This window comes from Dermochelys coriacea, chromosome 4, assembly GCF_009764565.3.
Source record: "Dermochelys coriacea isolate rDerCor1 chromosome 4, rDerCor1.pri.v4, whole genome shotgun sequence".
NCBI classification, from domain to species: Eukaryota; Metazoa; Chordata; order Testudines; family Dermochelyidae; genus Dermochelys; species Dermochelys coriacea.
The window spans coordinates 100,421,858-100,433,208 of NC_050071.1; the positions used below are offsets into that span (position 1 = coordinate 100,421,858).

The 11,351-nt window shown below is 39.4% G+C and overlaps 1 protein-coding gene across 5 annotated transcripts in view; it reads left to right on the plus strand.

Annotated features, from left to right (window-relative positions):
• The window catches only part of RFC1 (replication factor C subunit 1), a 74,593-nt gene that overhangs the window by 17,823 nt on the left and 45,419 nt on the right, over positions 1–11,351 (plus strand). The window lies entirely within an intron of this gene.

Genomic DNA, 11,351 nt, shown 5'->3' on the forward strand with positions numbered 1-11,351 from the left:
GAACACAATCAAGTTAGAAAGCAAGTACAAGAGTGACAGTTTACCCATCCCTCTCGAGTGGCAGTACCTTTTCAACAAGATGGCAGCCTGAATACTCTTAAAAACAACTAGAAATTGGCTCTACTGATATGATTTTACTGTATTGAAATCATTTCTGCTATCCAAGTAAGAATGTTAATTATATAGCCATGGAGCTTCTAAAGTTCCAGACAGCTGGATTATTGTTAAAAGACTGGGGTTTGTGTGTATCAAGTCTAAACAAAAGAATTTTTAAAATTAATACCTGCTAAATTAATGTCCTATTAAAAGCTTAAACGGTCAGTGTTACACAAAGTAAAATACCTATTAGATTAACATATTTTCTAGATACCAATCTATAATAAAACACATGCATGTTCATAGCATATATAGCAAGTACCTGTATTTGTTTTATATTTCTTGGTAATTTAATTATGATGTGTTTTTATTTATGATAATAAGAAAAATGATGTTTTTGGACAATATAATTCTTCAAACAAACAAACCCCAAAACCAAAATGCACATTTCTACCTGAGGTTACAATGTTTATACTCTTTTCCCCTCCACCCCCCTATTTTTAAAATAAAATTATTTTCAACTTTTTTAAAGTTAAAACAAGAAACTGTTATGAAAAAAATGGCACAAGACAAAGCATTCAATAGCAGAAGCACTTGACAATAGTGTAATTGCAATTACTCTAAAATTTAAGGAGCATATTATTCATTTGATTTCAGCAGAAGCAGATGGGATTAATTTTTTGAAATATAAAAAACCCCTTTTGTAAATAACAATGTCAAGGTTCAAATTCAGTACGCTGAACTATCTGAAGTGGAAGTATATTAAATGTTTCGATTTGTTCACTTGCTGGTGAACGTCATTTTTTTGCACTTGAAAACTGTGTATGGTGGTTGTATAGTACTGTATGTGTACAATATCCCTACTGTAAAGCCTAAAAGTACCCAACTTAAACTACGTATTATTTTACCAAGCATATCTCTTTACCGGACTTTTTTTTTTTTTTTAAAAAACAAGGCTTTTCGCTGTATGATTTTTGTTAGTTAGGAAAACTACATGTTCACAGATTTTGGGCCAGAAAATGACCAGTTATAGTCATTGTACTCTGACTGCCAGTACAGCAAAATCATAGAATTTCATCCTGTAAATCTTGTATTGGTTCAAACTTCTGGTTAGGTTATCTTTTAGGAAGACCTCAAATTCACAGTGTCTCTTACCATTTCCACAACTTACTAACTACCTTCACTGTTAAAAATTATGCCTTATCTCCAGGTTGAATGTATCTAACTTCAGCTTCCAAGCACTGGATCTTGTTATGTTTTTGCTTTGTATTTTTAAGAGCTTACTAGCATCAGAAACTTCTCCCCATGCAGGTACTTAGAGATCATGATCACATCCCCATCCACCATGAAAGGTTTTCCTCCTTCCCCCCCTTGCTGTTGGTGATGGCTTATCTTAAGTGATCACTCTCCTTACAGTGTGTATGATAAACCCATTGTTTCATGTTCTCTGTGTGTGTGTATATAAATCTCTCCTCTGTTTTTTCCACCAAATGCATCCGATGAAGTGAGCTGTAGCTCACGAAAGCTTATGCTCTAATAAATTTGTTAGTCTCTAAGGTGCCACAAGTACTCCTTTTCTTTTTGCGAATACAGACTAACACGGCTGCTACTCTGATCCCCATTTAAGTAAACGAAATAGAATTTCTTATTGTAAGGCACATTTTTCAGACCTCAACTCATTCTTGCAGCTCTTTTCTGAGCCCTTTCCAATTTTTTTAATTGTGGACACAGAACTGAATGAATACAGTATTTCACTAATGATCTCAATGCCATGTACCAGGGGTGGCTGAACTTACTGACCCTCCGAGCCACATACAACAATCTTCAGAAGTTCGAGAGCCAGGGCACACCTGCTGGGGCTTGGGGCTTCCCCACTCCTGCTGAAGCCTCAGGCTCCGGCAGGTGCACCCCATGGTGCAGAAGCTCTGAGGATGACCCTCGCCGCCGCCCCCCCCCCCTTTGCTGGGCAGAAGCCCCTACCCTGCTGCAAGGCAGAGGTCCTGAGCTCCCCCTTCCCAGTCTGGTAGGTGGAGAATGGGAGGGAGGAATGGGGGCTAGGAGCTCCTGTTCAGTTGATTATCCCCAAATCCTTTTCAGAGTCAGTTTCAAGAATCTATTCCCATATTCAGAAAGTGTAACCTGCATTCTTTCTTCCTAAATTCATGACCTGTCATTTAGCTGTATTAAAACTCATTGTTCAAATGAGCCCAGTTTACTAAGCTATCCATATATGAAACTATGCATATAACTGACCTCTCTTAACCTTTATTTTAAAAAATAACAATTTTTGTCATCTGCGAACTTTACCAGAATGATTTTAGATTTTTTTTTCCAGATTTGTAAAGATATTGGATGGCTTTGACTCAAGAACAGATACCTAATCAGATTCTTTGGAGAGCAGGTGGAAATGGTGCATTTTTAGATTTGTTATGTAACGAGGTGGTGTGATCAAGCTTTTCTGCATCTGACACAATAGGAACATTGGTCAAGGTTAATAGTGAAATCCCTGAAAACTGCAGCTCAAGGTTACTCTTATCTAGTGAGTTCTAGGTACACACAGAGTAAGGTTGACTTAAGCTATGACTAAAGCAATTTCTTTATACAAGGGTTAACACTTCATTTCATATTTTTTGCTAGTATGTGTGTTTCATTTTTTCCATTCATTGGAACTGAATAATGTTTTATAGCCAGTTAAGCATACTTTAATTGGCCTACACATTAAGCCAATAACTGTTAGACAAAACTAGCATTACTTTTGTTGGTGTAATCAAGATATTGCTGTTCACATTAAATATATTTTCCTAAAAGTACAGATCCAAATCCATTCAGTTCAAAAGTATTTCCCCTGTTTTTAAAACTTTCATGGACTTGCTCCTATGTCACAAGTTGTTACACGAGTTACTCCTTTTGTGTAATATCGGTCTTGTTTCTGTTTGTTCATGCAGCCTTACCACTGCTGGTGTGACAGCCTTATTTGTAGCAATTATTTGTCTGAAATAGCCTAAGCGTAGTTCTGTTGTTTTCTCTCTCCCCCTTCCTCCTCCCCGATCTCATCTGAAGTTTGTCTTTTGTCCTCTGCCCATCCCTCTAAATTTCTTTCGGTTTCTGCTGTTTAACTGTTTTTTGGGATTTGATTTATATGACAAATGCTATATGACTTAAAGTTGCATTCTTTTGTAGAAGAGAGTAAATGACTGGATTAATGAAATGGTTAACTTTTTTCTATTTATCTTACTGTTGCTTTCGTGCTGTACAGACCATTAGGTTTACGCGTTCTAATCCCATAACAAATATTTTTCATCATTGCTGTGTACTTGGTTAAATCAAACTCCGTTCATTTAGATTATTGATTATCAAGGACAGAACACCATTAATCTTACAAGTAACAGGAAAAGGAAGAGCTATTTATAAATGCCTCTATTGCTAACCATTATCTCTGGTAAAACAGTCCAGTAAGTTGGGAGAAATCCAAATACTTCTCGTACCTGTTAAATAACATTTACTTTTTACTGTTTAATGAAGTATGGACCTTGAGCTTTGTTTGTAGAAGATGACCTGTATTATGCTGCATTGAACCTGGTCTGGTTAGTCAGGGATTGCTAGTTAGCAAGAACTGTGTGTGTGTGTGGTGTGGACTTTTTTTGTTTTTTTTGGTTTTTTGTGTATGTGGATCTTAATGTATACCTGACTACTAACATAGATAACTATGTAGATGATATCCTTGTGGATGTGTAGTGATTGCAACAATACTTGTGAGTATGGCAAAACATAATTTAGTAAACACTGCTTTTGTGTTAGTGGTACTTAAAAAGGTCACACTTTTTACGCTGGTCCTTTACAGCATTAATATACAATTTCAGTTAAATCTAAAGAACTAAGTAACGATGCTGGTGAGTGGATAGGATTGTCCATGGTTGAAAAGTACCTCTTGAGAGTGCGTGTGCGTGTGTGTGTGTGTGTGTGTGTGTGAGAGAGAGAGAGAGAGATTCCCTACAGAATTTGAACTTTGAAATTCACTGGAGAGTAAGGAGGGTCCAGTGGTTAGGGTGGTAGTTTCGAACTCGGTAAACCTGGGTTCCCCACTCTTCCACAGATTTCCTGTGTGACCTTGGGCAAGTCACTTAGTCTTTCTGCTTCATTTCTCTGTCAAATGGGAGTAACACATTCTCTTATCTCAGAGGGGCATTGTGAAGATAAATACATTAACAATTGTGAGATATTCACATATGATGGTAATGGTGGTCATATATGTACCTTAGGGTGTGTCTACACTGCAAAGAAAAACCTGTGCCACTGAGTCTTGGAGCCTGGTTCAGTTGACTCGGGTTCTCGGGGCTCAGTCTGCTGCGCTAAAAATGAGTTTAGACATGCTTGCTTGGGTGGGAGCATGGGCTTGAAGACTCTCCCCACTTGCAGGGTTTCAGAGCACAGGCTCCAGCCCGAGTGTGAACTCTAGACTGCTATTTTTACACTTGTAACTGGAGCCCTTTAGTGCATGTGGAAATTTAAATACTGTAATCGTAATTTCTTTTTCAAGTCAGTTATGATGACCACATTAGAGATGCACAAGTAGAGTGGTGATTGGCTGGCTGACTTCTGCTGTTGACAGTCCTGCTGTCCAGCAAAAGGGTTTTCATTGGGCTTTAGCAGAGACGGAGGATAGAAATGAAGAAAGCTGTTTCTGATATGATTGCAATATGTAAGAGAAATTCATCCCGAGGTGAGAGTTTTGAGAAAGGAGGAGAGCCTAGTGTAACCATGTGACGTTCCCCCTGTTGTTATCTGGACTGGTGATCTGCTAGGTCACTCTAATCCTCGACACTTGGAGCCAGCCTTACCCTGCTGCGAGAACCCCTGTTCCCGGGCTGTTCACGCACAACCTCTAGCACGTAAACTGCTCCTAGCTACGTGAGTGAGCACTTTTGGCCAGCTGCTGCTTCGATTGTGCAACCGAATGACACTAGCCAATATCTCCGGTCCCAGACACAACCCTAGGAACCTCCGTTTTGCAGTGTCCAGTTATGCCTGCTGGACACTGCAAGTTTATGAGTTAATCAATTTAACAAAGAAATTAATATGTACCAGGCTTGTATCCCAAGTGGAGTCTCTGACAGGCTTCCAACAAAACGCACTGCTTCAGGTAGAATAAACAAATAAATTTATTAACTACAAAAGATTATAAGTCAAAGCACAAGCCAATGCATTCTAAGCTGATCGTAACACTTTCAGTGCGCTTACAAACTTAGATGCTTCTACCACAGGCTGGCTGGTTGCCCCTTCAGCCAGGCATTCCCCTTTGATCAGCGTTTCAGTCGCTTGGTGGTGGTGTCTGTAGATGGAGGTGGAAGAGTATCTCTTTTATCTCTAAACGTCTCTCTTTTATCATGTTCGTTCTTCCTTCTTTGCTTTGCGCCGTTGTGCCCCCCCCCCACTTTCAGAGTCAGGTGAGCATTTCCTCCTTGTAGTCCCAAACTGACCTAGGCCAGTGTCCTTTTGTTCCTGTGAGGCTGGGCTAGGTTTGTTCCATACATGCCCTGGTGAGGTGTGAACTGCCCCTCTGCTCCTGGAGAGTTTTGCCTGGGATTGTTTTAAGCCATGAGTATACATTTTCAGCCTCATAACTATACACATGAAATTACAACCTATAACGTTACTATAACAACAATGCTCAGTGCATCATTCTGAAGACACCTGACATTACAAACTTTGCATTGGATATCACACAATCATATTATAAGGATGAACATGGGGGTGCAGGGTGTTCCCCTGAGGTACCGAGTGTCACAAACCTCCAACAAATTGTGCTCTTAGATGGGCTACCAGTTGATGATGTGTATTTTACACCATGGTGAAATAATGTTTTATTAGTTTGGAATATACTGATTCATTCATGTTTTTGCTTACTACTTCATGTTAGAATTGCAATTTGTATAGAACTAGTGTTTTGCTTTTCACAGTGGCGTAGGATCTGTATAAACAGTAACTTGGATGATGTGCTTAGAAAGAATAAAGCATTGTCATTGGTTCTCAAACTTTTGTTTGACCCCTTTCACATAGCAAGCCTCTGAGTGCGACCTCCTCCCATATAGATTAAACACTTTTAAAAATATATTTAACACCATTATAAATGCTGGAGGCAAAGCGAGGTTTGAGGTGGAGGCTGACAGCTTGTGACCTCCCATGTAATAATCTCATGACTCCCAGTTTGAGAACCCCTGCACTATGTAATGTGTTTAATGTTGTTATAGTATTAGCATCTGAACTCCTGTTTTGCCAGTGCATCACATAGTATGGGATAAATAGGTGAATTGTGTATTTAGTATTGCACAGCCATAAGGTACTGAGATAGCAAAAGGAGTTTTAAAATAAAAATGTAGCAGTTTCTTCTTCCGCTGCTTACTATTTTATATGCTTTCCCTTTGAGAACTTATTCAGTTTCCACTTTGCTCAGTGTGTTGGTGATGAGCTCATTCACTAAACTTTTGAGGTGATGTACATACAGTATTCCACATAACAAATTTCCATATTTTAACCTGCGTGATGGCACATGAAGCTAACCAAAGCATCATAGTTGGAGAAAGCGACATGAGAAATTCAGTTTGCAAGTGAAATGGTTGAAGGAGCAGGGTCTCAAAAATTGACCATTTGGAGTAGCTGCATGGGCCTGATCTGAAACCTTGTGTATAGATATTTGAGACCTTTAAGTTATTTAAAACTATTTATTTATTTTCATAATTAAATGCTAAAAACAAATTACGGTTGTACAGTTAAAATCACAGAAAATGTAAGTTTCTTATATTAGGTAATTTGGCTCCATATGCACATGTTTGTTCTGTGATGCATGTAAAAGCATAAACAATAATATATTGAGATATAAACATAACAAGAAATGCAGGACTAGAAAATTTGACATGTGTACAGTGTGGCACAGTTAATCTTGCCATAAGAATCTTTTCCCCAAATTTAACTGCCAATTTACTCTTTTATGAACAATTTTTGCAAGTCAATTTCCTGTGCACATTTTAAAGACAAAATAGAGAGCATGAGTGCACACTTCTTGTGGGGACAAGTAAGATCCTGGGAGTAGAGGGCCAGTGAAATGCGCTCTCTTAACTGATGATTGATTCATGTGCACTTAAAATGCCATCTAATAAAGGTATCTGCATGGTGTTTAAAACAGGGGTGGGCAAACTACGACCTATGGGCTGGATCTGGCTTTGGGATTGCCACCCCTGTAGTGCCGCAGGACCCATGCCGCTCCCAGAAGCGGTCAGCACCGCGTCCTGTGGCCCGAGGGGGAGGGGCGGCAGAAGGCTCCGCACGCTGCCCTTGCCTGTGGGTACCTCCCCCCACAACTCCCATTGGCCGGGAATGGGAAACTGTGGCCAATGGGGGCTTCGGGGGTGGTACCCACAGGTGAGGGCAGTGCATGGAGCCCCCAACCCCAGGGGCCACAGGGACGTGGTGCTGGCCGCTTCTGGGAACGGTGCAGGGGCCAGGGCAGGCTCCAGGTAAGTGGCACCGGGCCGGTTCCCGAACCCTTCTTGCACCCCACCCCCAATACCCTGCCTTGAGCCCCTTGCTGCCACCCCAACCCTCTGCCCTGAGCCCTCTCGTGCACCCTGCACTACTCCACTGTCTCAGCCCCCTGTCCTGAGCCCTGTCCCTCGCTCCTCCCTGCACCCTGCCCTGAGCCGCCTCCTGCACCCCTCCTCTGCCCCAGCTCCTTGCCCAGAGCCCTTTCCTGCACACCGCACCCCCTCCCACACTCTCTCTCCTGCACCCAACCCCCTGCCTCAGCCCTACATCATGGCCCTGAATGCAATTTCCTCACCCAGATGTGGTCCTCAGGCCAAAACGTTTGCCCAGCTGTGTGTTAAAAGGAATTGATACCTCTGTGAAATTAGCAGTCAAGTGTATTAAACTAGACTGGGTGCACCGTCTTAGTTCAGACTTCCTTGGCTCTGGTGTCATAATCCAGTTGCATTCAGTGGCACAAGGACTGAGTTCAGGAAATCTGAATTTAATGTTTGATCCTAATGATCACATAATTGAAATATACGATTTTAGGGAAGATTGTGTTGGTCTGAATTAAGTGGCAAAAGCTTTGTAAAGTTCAGTGTTTTCATCTTAAACAGTGTTTAAAAACTGCACTTCTAGAGAAGCATTTGTAGCCACAGTGTGTCTATCTAAAATGTGCCTCTGTCCAATCAGTTTTATTTCTATGCTCATTACTGTAAAATTTTAATCTTTGTAGATATGAATTTGCTTGAAGGGAAGATGTTTTTGATTTAACACAGCTACAATTTGACAGATTTTTTTCTTCTTTTAGTTTTGTTTTTCTTTCAAAACCAAGCAAAGACTGCTCATGTTTAAAACTATTTTAATGGTTTTAGCTTTCAAACTTCAGATCTTTTGGTTAGATTTTTTTTTTTTTAAACACAAATAAAGTGGATTTTTTTTAGCGTTGGTCTACTCAAAAATAGCTGAAGGAATTGGGACCTTGCGTCCGCGCGTGCACCTACACACGCTGCTTTTTCTACACAGAACAGTCGTGAAAAGCTTCTGAAAAACTTCTCTTTGTGGATGAAAGCTATGTTTGAAAATGAGGCGTTATAACAACAAAAGTTTCTCAGTCCTATCTGTTGTGTTGACTGTTGGATTATTATCACAGTTCTGAAGTGTTAATCATTTGCCTGGCAGAGATTTTTTTTTTTCTGTTTTAATTGTAGTCTGAAAGGTAATCTCAGAAATAAGAGTAGTTATGGAAGCCCTGGGATGCTCTCTTAACAGTAACACATGGAGTTATAACTTGTCCTTGCTCTTTTTAAAGTTTCAGAATAATTTTCCCTTTTTAACTTGTGTAAATACATTTTTTTTATTAGGACCTTGAACATTATTTTCTTTGACTGTTTTTTTTTTTTTTTTTGTATCCTGCTATATAAATGAATGTTTGCAGTATAAACTGGGAAAGCAATCTTAACTTGTCTAAGATAATTCCTCTGATCTTTGATGGATAATACCTGTTTGCCTTTTTACTCTGAGTTGCTGTCACACTTTTGGTATGACTACATTTTGTTTCCTGATATTGCTGTATTACAAGCTTTCTAGAGAGAAGAGAACAAATTTTGCTGTTGGCTCTCCGTATGGCAAGAACAAAGTTAGTTTAATTGAGGAATGAGATCAAGTCTCCCCCCAAAAGCAATGCTACTCTTGTTTGGTCTCTCTGCTTTTGACTTCTACCTAGTTTGTACTTTAATTAGTAGGTTGCTAAGTCAGCCTTGCAAGCTGAATTTACTTTCTGAGGTCTAACTTTACGTAACCCATTATTTCTCTCTCTCATACGCACAATTGAGGATTGAAAAAACTAGTATTGTAATTCATTGATCCAAAATAATGATTTGGCTGCTGTACATAGAAATGTGCTATTCAATATTATTCAGTGCCTTGTTCTCTCTTCCCTGCTCTTTTTAATCTTACTTTTTTTCCTGCTTGTAAACTGTATATATGTGAAGACAGAACATGGCATTTTCCTTCCTCTTGCTACTCTAAAAGTATTTATCTTTCCCATCTCTGTTGGGAAAAGCAAAACTTCAAATTTCAAGGACACCATTTTTTGCATCTGCACTATTGTTTTGCAGTAATTACAGTAGAATCTATATTTGTATACTTAACTGGATTAGGTGCTGCTGTATCAGAGCAATGCAGAGCTAGGCTTGTCTTCACTGCTGTGTTGGCTTGAGGTATCACTTGGTGTTGTCCATCACATGACTCCTGTCCACACACAATCCATAGCTTGAGTTAAGTGGTGGTTTAAACTCAAGCCAGCTAGTTTGAGTATGGGTGACACTAATGATGCTCTGGAGATGCAGCTACAGGCTACCTCTTGAGTTAGCACAACTCATCAGCTGCTAATCCAATCACCCTGTGCTGCTAATCAGTTCACTCACTAGTATTAGTGATTTGGTTCAGGTTGTCCATTAAAGAGATGTCAGATTGCTCAGTTTATTAAACACAGATAAATCAGCAAAAAGAGATTGGTTCATATTACCCATCTGGAGAACAGTCTTGCAGCAGCTTCAATCTGTTCCAAAGAATGAACTAAATTCTGCTCATATTTATATTCATTCTGTTTATAGCAGATTGAAAATGCCATTGTATTATTACAGACCTCAATCCTCTTTTCTTATCTAGTTTCATACCTGTTTTTTCACAGTACAAAGACAACCAAGTATCCCTAGCACACTGTTCATATTTGGCAAGCCTCTATAGAACTTGTATCTTGTTTCTGATATATTCTACAGATACAAAAGATAGAAGTTAGGGCTGTTAATCGCAGTTAACTCACACGATTAACTAAAAAAATTAATCGCAATTAATTGCACTTATAACAATAGAATACTAATTGAAATTTATTAATATTTTGAATGTTTTTCTAGATTTTCAATATTGATTTCTATTACAACACAGAATACAAAGTGCACAATGCTCACTTTATATTATTTTTGATTACAAATATTTGCACTGTAAAAATTATAAACAAAAGAAATAGTATTTTTCAGTTCACCTCATACAAGTACTGAAGTGCAATCTCTTTATTGTGAAAGTGTAACTTACAAATGCAGGGGTTTTTTTTGGGTTACATAACTGCACTCAAAACAAAACAGTGTAAACTTTAGAGCCTACAAGTCCACTCAGTCCTATGTCTTAGTCTGCCAATCGCTAAGACAAACAAGTTTGTTTACATTGACGGGAGATACTGCTGCCTGCGCCTTATTTACAGTGTCATCTGAAAGCGAGAACAGGTGTTCACATGGCACTTTTGTAGTGGCATTGCAAGGTATTTACGTGCCAGATATGCCAAACATTCTTATGCCCCTTCCATGCTTCAACTACCATTCCAGAGGACGTGCTTCCAGGCTGATTATCCTCGTTTAAAAAAATGTGTTAATTAATTTGTGACTGAACTCCGTGGGGGAGAATTGTATGTCTCCTGCTCTGTTTTACCCGCATTCTGCATATTTCATGTTATAGCAGTCTCTGGTGATGACCCAGCACATGTTTGTTTTAAGAATACTTTCACAGCAGATTTGACAAAACGCAAAAAAGGTACCGATGTGAGATTTCTAAAAATAGCTACAGCACTCGACCCAACATTTAAGAATCTGAAGTGCCATCCAAAATCTGAGAGTGGCAAGGTGTGGAGCATGCTTTTAGAAGTCTTAAAGAGCAACGCTCTGATACGGAAACTACAG